This window comes from Diceros bicornis, chromosome 8, assembly GCF_020826845.1.
Source record: "Diceros bicornis minor isolate mBicDic1 chromosome 8, mDicBic1.mat.cur, whole genome shotgun sequence".
NCBI lineage: Eukaryota > Metazoa > Chordata > Mammalia > Perissodactyla > Rhinocerotidae > Diceros > Diceros bicornis.
The window spans coordinates 80482165-80492376 of record NC_080747.1 but is presented as its reverse complement, the minus strand read 5'-3'; the positions used below and the strand labels follow the sequence as shown (position 1 = coordinate 80492376).

The following is a 10212-nucleotide window of genomic DNA, read 5'->3' as shown; positions in this document are numbered from 1 at the left end:
ACAGCTGGCTCTTATTAACAAACTTTGCATTACAAATAGAGGCAGGCGCATCTCACATGGGGTTTATGCATCTATTCGCCTCGCATTCCAGGCAGGTGTTCTTCCCACAGAGGTCAACTCTCAGGCACTTTTATTTTAACTATAGATGAGTTATAGGGAACACGTGCTTTCCTTTGGGGGCGCTGAGTAGCCTAGAAGCATAGTCACCGAAGCACAAATGTGGAACAGTAGTCCCCCAGAGCAGAGGCAAACACAGGATCAAATATTCTTGGGAAAGGAAAAACAAATAGCTAACAAACTTTATGAAAAGATGTGTAATATCACTAATAGTAAAAGAAACACAAATTGGTGGGTTTTTTGCAAAGATTATTGGTAATGGGGATGTACGGAGAAATATACACTGTGATGTAAAATTTCATGTTTATATATACATACATTTATACATATATGTGGTATGCACATGATACATACACAATACTTACATGATATATATATAGGTGTTTGTGTGTATAAAATCTATTTGTAAGAATATATATACACACATGTGTAACATATCTATATGTATGTATGAAATTTATCATCAAAGTATATATTTCTCCATACATACTGTTACCAATAATCTTTCAAAAAACAAAAACTGTATTTCTTTTATTTATTTTATTATGTATATACATGCATATATATATACATGCCTATGTACCCCTCCACCTCCCAGTTTCCTAGAGTCCAGCTAGTCTATTTACCCTAGGAAATTATCCTATGGACAAATATACAAAAATATATGTACAAGAATGATTATTACAACATCAATTGTAATAGTAGAAGTAGCTTAAATGTTCATCCATATGTGAAATTAAATAAACCAAGGTGCGTCTGTACATCGGGCTGCCAGGCAACTGTTAAAGAGGATGAAGTGCTCTGTTGTTCCACTTCTTAGTGATGTAACTTGGACAATTTACTTGATGTCGTTGCTCTTCATTTTTCTTACCTGTAAATGAGTATAATAATTGTATATAACACACTGGTTATTATAAAGATAAAATGAGTTAATTTATATCAAGTGCTGGGAAAGATGCCCAGCATATAGCTATTATAAAAGTTGGATTTTATTATCTATAGCACATTATTAAATATAGCTGCATTGCATAATTAATGTGAATAAATCAGATTATAGGACAATATGTATGTATATATACTTATAATTCCATGCACATTTAATAAATGCTCTACACACACACATATCTACATATATATATCTAATTTTTGTTTATGTACATAAACAAGTCTGAATGGATATTTATTGACTGTTAAACAGTGATGATCTCTAGGGTGACTTCAGGAGCAACTTCATTATCTCCTTTATACATTTCCTCAGTTTAGACGTTTCTATATATGATATATTTAATAATATCTATGCATTACTTTTATAAAATAGAACAACAAGGTTACTTTGATTAGAGAAACAATCTGAAGAGCAAAAACATCTTCCAAAGAGGGGAGAAAATTTAATTACATCTGCAAAATAGGCCCAATACTTACTAGCAATTTAACAGAAAATATTTGTGATCAGATATTACTCTATTGATGCAGGTATTACAATCAGATGTAAAATCTTTTGATTTTGGTACACTTTATCAATTTCCAAAACGTCTTCTTAAAAGAGGTCAAAGTAAAATATTTTTATGCACATTAGTTTCATGCAGCTGCACTTACCTATTGAACAATCATTATGGCTTTTATGTTCTATTTTTGTATAATATCCCATTCTTTACATTCGTTTTTCTTGCTTGATTACAAGACGTTTAATAATACTAGAGAACTTATCTTTTAACTATGCCAACATTCCATTATTTAAATTGCAACTGTGATGTTGAGTTGACTCCATTAATAACATTCATTCCCAGAGCCTAACCTTCCCTTGTAAAATTCCTGTTGTTAGAACGATAACTTTAGCATTGCAGACTCCTAGGGGAACTAGATGTTTTTACCACCTCTGACTCCTGCACTATTCTGGTAATGCTATAAACTATTTTGCTGAGAATGGAGAATAAAATGGGGAGTTGGGGAGAAACTGTAAAAGAATATTTCCAGATATTTCAGACAGAACTGAATGACAGAGTTGATCAAGACCCTGAGGAGTGGAAATTAACTATCAGTGATCATGAAACCTAAAGAATATTTCTATATCACATTAGAAGGACTAATCAGTTCCTTGTGCTCTTAAAGGGGGTCCACTCAACTGTATAGCTCTATATTTGTAATCTTGTGTCCTGATAACATCTGGAAGTTTGCCAGACTGATTTGGTTCTGCATCTTGATGATGGGCCATTTAAAATTGTGTTTTTATTTCCAAATATTTTCTGATGTTCTTGATATTTTATTGTTATTAATTTCTAATTAACCTTATTGTGGTCATAAACACTATTCTATATTATTTTGATCCTTTGAAATGTACTGAGACTTGTTTTATGCCCCAGCATATTGTCCCTCTTGGTGAATATTCTAGGTATGCTTACAAAAGGTGTGAGTTATCTATAGCTGTTGGGTGTAGTGTTCTAGAGATATCAATCAATCAGGCCAGCTTAATAGATGCTATTGTTCAAGTCTTCTGTGACACCAATATTTTATCTACTTGTCCTTTCAATCGCTGAGAAAATGTTCTTAAAATATCCAACTGTATGTGAATTTTATCTATTTCTCCCTTTAGTGTTTAAGTTGTGCTTCATGTACTTGAAAGCTTTGTTTTTATGTACTTGTATATTTAAAATTGTTAGATCTTCTTAATGAATTCACTCTTTTATCTTTATGAAATGTCTTTAGTTCTAGTAAAATCATTGTCTTGAAATTTACTCCGATGTTAATGTAGCCACGACAGTTTCCTGTGCTTAGTGTTTGCAGAGTGCATATTTCCATGCTTTTATTTTCAACATCTTTGTTAATATTTAAACTGTGTTTCTTGGAAACAATATATAATGGAATCCATTTTTTCTTTTTTAATCCAGTTTAACAACCTCTGCCTTTTACGGGGAGTGATTAGTCCATTTTAATTTAATATATTATGATTGATTTCATCTATCATTTTCATATTTGCTTCTATTTATACTACTTTATAACAATGTCAAAAAGTACAACAGTATAATTCCATGATCTTATTGTAATATATTTTACTTCTATACAGGCACACCTCCAAGATATTGCAGGTTTGTTTCCAGACTACCACAATAAAGCCAATCACAATAAAGCGAGTCACATGAATTTTTTCGTTTCCCAGTGCACATAAAAGTTATGTCTACACTATACTGTAGTCTATTAAATATGCAACAGCATTATGTCTAAAAAAACAATGTATGTACCTTAAATAAAAAATACTTTATTGTTAGAACCTAGTTCTGCCAACACCTTGATTTTAGCCCAAAGAGACCCATGTCAGACTGCTAACCTACAGAACTGTAAAACAATAAATCTGAGTTGTTTTAAAAAAAAAAAAAAACAACTTTATTGTTAAACAATGCTAACCGTCATCAGAGTCTTCAGTGAGTTGTAATCTTCCTGCTGGTGGAGGGTCTTGCCTCGATGTTGACGGCTGCTGACGGGTCAGGGTGGTGGGTGCTGAAGTTTTGGTGGCTGTGGCAATTTCTTAAAATAAGACTACAGTGAAGCTTGCCGCATCAATTGGCCCTTTCTTTCATGAACGACTTCTCTGTAGCGTGAGATGCTGTTTGATGGCGTTTTACCTACTGCAGAACTTCTTTCAAAATTGGATTCAGTCCTATCAAACCCTGCCACTGCCTTATCAACTAAGTTTATGTAACATTCTAAATCCTTTGTTGTCATTTCAACAATCTTAACAGCATCTTCACCAGGAATAGTTTCCATCTCAAGAAACCACTTTCTTTGCTCATCCTTAAGAAGGAACTCCTCATCTGTTAAAGTCTTATCATGAGATTGCAGCAATTCAGTCACGTCTTCAGGATCCACTTCTAATTCTAGTTCTCTTGCTATTTCCACCACATCTGTAAGTTACTTCCTCCACTTGACGTCTTGAACCTCTCAACGTCATCCCTGAGAGTTGGAAACAATTTCTCCCAAACTCCTGTTAATGTTGATGTTTTGACCACTTTTCATGAATCACAAATGTTCTTAATCTAGAATGGTGAATCCTTTACAGAGGTTTTCAATTTATTTTGCCCAGATCCATCAGAAAAATCACTATATGTGGCAGCTATAGCCATATGAAATGTATTTCTCAAATACTAAGACTTGAAAGTTAAAATTACTCTTTGATCCACATGCTGTAGAATGGATGTTGTGTTAGCAGGCATGAAAACAGCATTAATCTCATTGTACGTCTCCATCAGAGCTCTTGGGTGACCAGGTACATTGTCAATGAGCAGTAATATTTTGAAAGAAATCTTCTTCTGAGCAGTAGGTCTCAACAGGTGGCTTAAAATATTCAGTAAATCGTGTTGTAAACAGATGTGCTGTCATCTAGGCCTTGTTGTTCCATTTATAGAGCACAGGCAGAGTAGATTTAGCATGGTTCTTAAGGGCTCTAGGATTTTTGGAATGGTAAATGAGCATTGGCTTCAACTTAAAGTCACCAGCTACATTAGCCCCTAACAGGTCAGCCTGCCTGTCCTTTGAAGATTTGAAGCTAGGTATTGGCTTCTCCTCTTTAGCTATGAAAGTCCTAGACGGCATTTTCTTCCAGTACAAAGCTGTTTCACCTACATCGAAAATCTGTTGTTTGATGTAGTCACCTTCATTAATTATCTTAGCTAGATCTTCTGGATAACCTGCTGTAGCTTCTACATCAAGACTTGCTGCTTCACCTTGCACTGTTGTGTTATGGAGATTGCTTCTCTCCTTAAACCTTATGACCTAGCCTCCGATAGTTTCAAATTTCTCTTCTGCATCTTCCTCACCTCTCTCAGCATTCATGGAATTGAAAAGAATTAGGGCCTTGCTCTGGATTAGGCTTTGGCTTAAGGTAATGTTGTGGCTTATTTGATCTTCTATCCAGACCACTCAAACTTTCTCTGTATCAGCAATAAGGCTGTTTTGCTTTACTACCATTCATGTGTTCACTGGAGTAGCACTTTTAATTTCCTTTAGAACTTTTCCTTTACATTCACAATTTAGCTAATTGTTTGGCACAAGAGGCCTAGCTTTCAGCCTATCTCAGTTTTCAACGTGCCTTCCTCACTAAGCTTCATCATTTCTAGCTTTTGATTTAAAGTGAGAGACATGAAACTCTTCCTTTCCTTTGAACATTTAGAGGCCGTAGTAGACATAATGTTGTGTCTCAGGGAATAGGGAGGCCTGAAGAGAGGGAGAGAGGAGGGGATTGGCCAGTAGGTGGAGCAGTCAGAACACACACAACATCTATTAAGTTCATCGTCTTATATGGGTGCGGTTTGTGGTGCCCCAAAACAATTACAATGGTAACAGCAAAGATCACTGATCACAGATCACCATAACAAATATAACAGTGAAAAAGTTTGAAATATTGAGAGAATTATTAAAATGTGACACAGAGACACGAAGTGAACAAATGCTATTAGCAAAATGGCACCGATAGTCTTGCTGGACACAGAATTTGTATATGTGTACTTGAATAAAATAAAAAGATATTTTATACTTACTCATATTTTTACCCTATCTGGTCCCCTTATTGGTTTCTGCATATCTGACTACCCTATGGTATCGATTCCTGAAGAACATCTATTAACATTCCATCCAGTACAGGTCTGCTAGTGAGGAATTTGCTTAGCTTCTATCTGTCTGAAAATGTCTTTCTTTTGCCTTCATTTTTGAGGAATATTTTCACTCAGTATGGAATTCCAGTTTGACAGTTCTTTTTTGTTTTTCTTTCAGCACTTTAAAGATGTCATTCTATTGTATTTGGTCCACATTTTTTCTGATGAAAAGTCAGCTACCAATATATCTCTATGTGATGATTCTTTTTCCTTTAGCTGTTTCTTTATATGTGGTTTTCATCAGTTTGTCTATGATGAAACCAGTTATGGTTTTCTTTGCATTTATCCGGCTTAGGGTTTGTTGAGCTTTCTCAATCTATGGATTGATATGTTTTAATAAATTGGAAAAAAATCTCAGCTGTAATCTGTTCAAATAATTCTCCTGGCCCAATTTCTATTTTCCCTCCTTCTGGGACCTCAATTACACATATATTACCATTTGATGTTGCTCCACAGATCTCAGGTGTTCTGTGCTTTTCTTTTTCTCTTTGGGTTATACTTTAAATAATTTCTATCCACGCGTCTTCAAATTCATTGATTCCTTTGTTGTGTCCAGTCTTCTGTTAAGAAGAAAAAAATTATTTCTTATATCGTATTTTTCATTTTCTTTATTTTTATAGTGTCCATCTCTATGCTAAAATTTGTCATTTGTGCATGCGTGTTGTCCACCTTTGCCATTAGGTGTATCTCTCCCAGTTATTTTAAAGTCCCTGTCTGATAATTCCAGCACTGTGGCCAATTCTAGTTCTATTTCCATCAATTGTTTCCTCTCTTCAACAAAGGTCATATTGCTTATTTCTTTGTGTCTGTTATTAATATTATTATTGTTTTTTATGACAGACTTTGTACGTAAGAAACCAAGGTAAATAACATTTATCTCTTTAAAGGGATGTTCTTCTTGTGTCAGCCATTAGTGATGAGGGCTAAATATGCCTAGTCTATATTTGACCTCCATCTGACTTTTCTTGCAGCTTTAGTTAAATGCAGCTCATCACTGACTTTTAAAGCACTTTGAAGACCTAACTTAAAATGCCTCCCTTTAGCAAGGCTTCGGATCTGAGCAGTGGCAGGAGTCTGGTGATTTTTTTCTCTTACTTCCAGCTTCCAGCTTTCTGGGCCATTTTGGAGTTCTCTTTGCTCTCTGGTCCTGCTCCTTGGGAGATCTCTGTCTATCCTGCAGCCCAGACCTCAGGTTTTGGAGGCCTACTGCAGTACACTTGGGGAAGGGCCAGAGTTTCTAGGGATTTCTCTCTATCCTCCCACCCTGGCCCAGCCTTTGGCATTCTGCTGCAGTCCAGCCGGCGAAGCCCAGAGGACCTCTATGAATTTCTTCCATCACTCCCTCCCCAGACCTGCTTTCAGCGATGGCTGCTTTGCCCATGGGAAAGACCCATGTACTCAGAGAGAATCTCTCTCAACTCTCCCGCTATGTCTCCAGGCTTCAGGGTACCCCATCGTGGTGAACGCTTGGGGAAAGATTTGGCTAGTGAGTGCAGAGTCCCTCTGTGGCTGAGATGGCATGTGATTCTCACCCGTCACACTGGTCTACAGACTGCTGTGAAAGTTCATTAAAGGTTGGTCCGATTACTACATGTCTTGTCCTTATCTCTGGAAGATTCCTCCTCTTCTCATCCCACTGTTAGTGGTGACAGCAGCTGCTCAAGTGCTCATAGCTTTCAGGATTTTAGTTCATTGTGGTTTCTTTGCATACCTAATTCTCTGATTTTTTTAAACTGATTTTGCAGCTTACCCAGGTTCGTCAACTTCTTTGGAAGGAGTGATACTCACTTGTGGCTTTCTACATACTAACTCCAGTTGGTGATTAAAAATTATTATTCCTATATTACTAATTTGAACTCTGTTGCTCTGGGACACTATAAAATTCAAAGCCAAACTTAGGAAATTATAAGGAAAAAATCAAGCATGTAAATTTATCTGTTCCCCCTCTCTTCCTTTGTTTCACACCATGTTCCTTTTTCGTATTTAGTGTTTGCCTTTGAGGCTTCTAATTCATTTCTTCAGTACTTTCTTTGTGCCTACTTCCTCAGCTGATTGGGATGTACCATTTCTTTCTTCAGGCCAGCTTTTCTTTATATAAAGACACATGACTCTCCCTGATCTTACATCTGGGTCTTATGGTCATTCTTTTCTTTTAAAACCCTTCCCATCTCTTGTCAACTTCACACAATTAGATACTCAGCACAGTTTCTACTGAGAATTTTTTGTAAGGTATGTTTCAAATGATGCATAGCCCTGTGGATCTATCATGTAAGTATATTGCTATGATTAATCAACACATTAACATCTATTATCAATTGTTTTTACCTGATTAAATTCCCTCATATCTAATTACCGAGAATAACATCAAAAAAGGTGATTAGCTCTAGGGAGTTTCTATATATTTTATTGTTATATTTTTATATTTCTCTAAATTTCATAAACATATTATATAATTGAGCACTGATTATATATTATGATTTGTAGATTAAGAAATTTTTATTTTCAGTATTATTGAGGTGATTGAATATTTGATGCAACACTGCAAGCGTAGACACTCACTTAAATCATTATATTTAGTTTTAGTGTGGAATACGAGAAGATGAAATCTTCTTTTCAATAAAGCTAAAATGTAGCTACGCTAGAGAGTTCACCCCACCCTATGGGAAGTCCAGATTCTAAAACACAGTAGCAATATTTAGAGATTAAACCCCACAGTCAGTAATGCTGCCTAAATATGTGATGTACTTATACACATTTTGGAATGGCAAAAAAATAGGTTTTGATTAGGAGAAAAAATACCATATAATTTCATTCAATAAAACATCACTTAGCTAATTCTTAATCTAATTAAATACCGAAATTTAAATATTCAGTTCTCCTATATAGCCCATTATTACCCATTTGCAGGAAGCAAATGATCCAGAAATATTTAAAATTTGAAAAATATGTGATAAAAATGTGAAATTTATCTAAATTCCACACCTGAGCCTCGCCAATTACTATTCAAATGGTTGCTTGAATGTGCGTGTCTTTTAATCACATTAGAGTTCTGAGTTAGGGAGCAGAATGTCTAGTCCAGTTGCTACGGCATGTTTAATTCTTCAGTTTTCAGAAGTGAGAAAACCCCATCCCACTATATGACATAGAATATTTTGAGATGAACAACTCCTTAATGAAGAGTAGAATGAGAGTTGTGATAGACTATTATCTAGGGAAATGTCCTAGCAAGGAAAATAAAAGTTGCAGAAACATCTGGGTTGGATTTTTGGCATAAGCAACCAAAAGTTGTACTCATGAGGAGCAAAGCTTCCCAAAGAAAACACAACTGAAGTTGTCTGCTTTTATTAATGCACCTCACTGGTGAATCTCCGGTGGTGATGGATCACCCTCATTTAAGGAACGATGTGCTGGAAAAATGCATTATTTTCAAGAGTAACAGAGTGGATTAATGCAAGTGTGTACTGAAAAAAATTCAAAACTCTCTCATGATGTATGCTGATTTCCGGGTGTTCCCCTTTTGCACGGCTGTTTAAGCAAGCACTCGAAATGGAAATGCACTTGACATTTTTGCAACTGGGTGTGACCAAACAACATTAGAATTCAGCTGATTTCTCAGAAATCATTAAACCAATTTCTTCCTCATTTCCAATACTTGCATGGGGAGAAAGAGGAATAAAAGACATTTGATAAAATAGATGCCCTAAGTGAGAAGCTGCCTGGGAACAATGTAGGAGAGTTGACGTCTTTGTTTTTCTTTCCCTCCCTTCCTTCTTCTGCCACAACAGTCCTGGGCCGCATACATCATCAGAGGAGGATTTTGATCACCTGTCTCCAGGCCTTGGTAAAGTAGTTCAGGATAAATCTTCCATAAGGTACCTTGAGACTGAGTTATGCTTTCCATTAATGTTTATGTCACAGGACTTGTTAATACAGAAATATTCTTAAACACTCTGTAATAAATGATTTTGGCCTTACAGTGCCTGGTAGTAGACAACTGAGCATTAAATTCTGTCAGGGAAGTAAGAGATAACAGTAAGATGACTATGTCTGCCGTGCAAGATCACCAGGCACATGTACTTATTATATTACCTGGTAGAAGTTAGGGTAGCTTATGAAACAGGATGATGAGAGCAAATGTAATGTCAGACCTGTTTGTAGCTTTTACCTTTATAAGAGGATTCCTGTTGTTTTATTGAAAAAAAATGGATCAATTACTATTTTAGTTATCTACTGTTGCGAAATAAATTATCACAAACTAAGCAGTTTAAAATAATACACGTTTATTTCCTAACAGTTTCTGTGGTCAGGAATCAGGGCACGGCTTCGCTGAGGCCCCTGCTTTAGGCTCACGAGGCTGCAAACAAGGTGTCCACCAGGGATGGCATCTCATCAGAGGCTGGACTAAGGAAGGATCCACTTCCAAGCTCACGTTGTCGGCAGGATTCAATCCCTT

The 10212-nt window shown here is 36.0% G+C and overlaps 1 long non-coding RNA gene across 1 annotated transcript in view; it reads right to left on the bottom strand.

Moving 5' to 3' along the window:
- Window positions 1-789: 789 nt before the first annotated feature.
- The window catches only part of LOC131409805 (uncharacterized), a 31446-nt gene continuing 22023 nt past the window's right edge, over window positions 790-10212 (bottom strand). Inside the window, exon 3 of the long non-coding RNA XR_009221023.1 lies at window positions 790-988. This is a non-coding gene — a long non-coding RNA (uncharacterized LOC131409805). The remainder of the gene's footprint in view (window positions 989-10212) is intronic.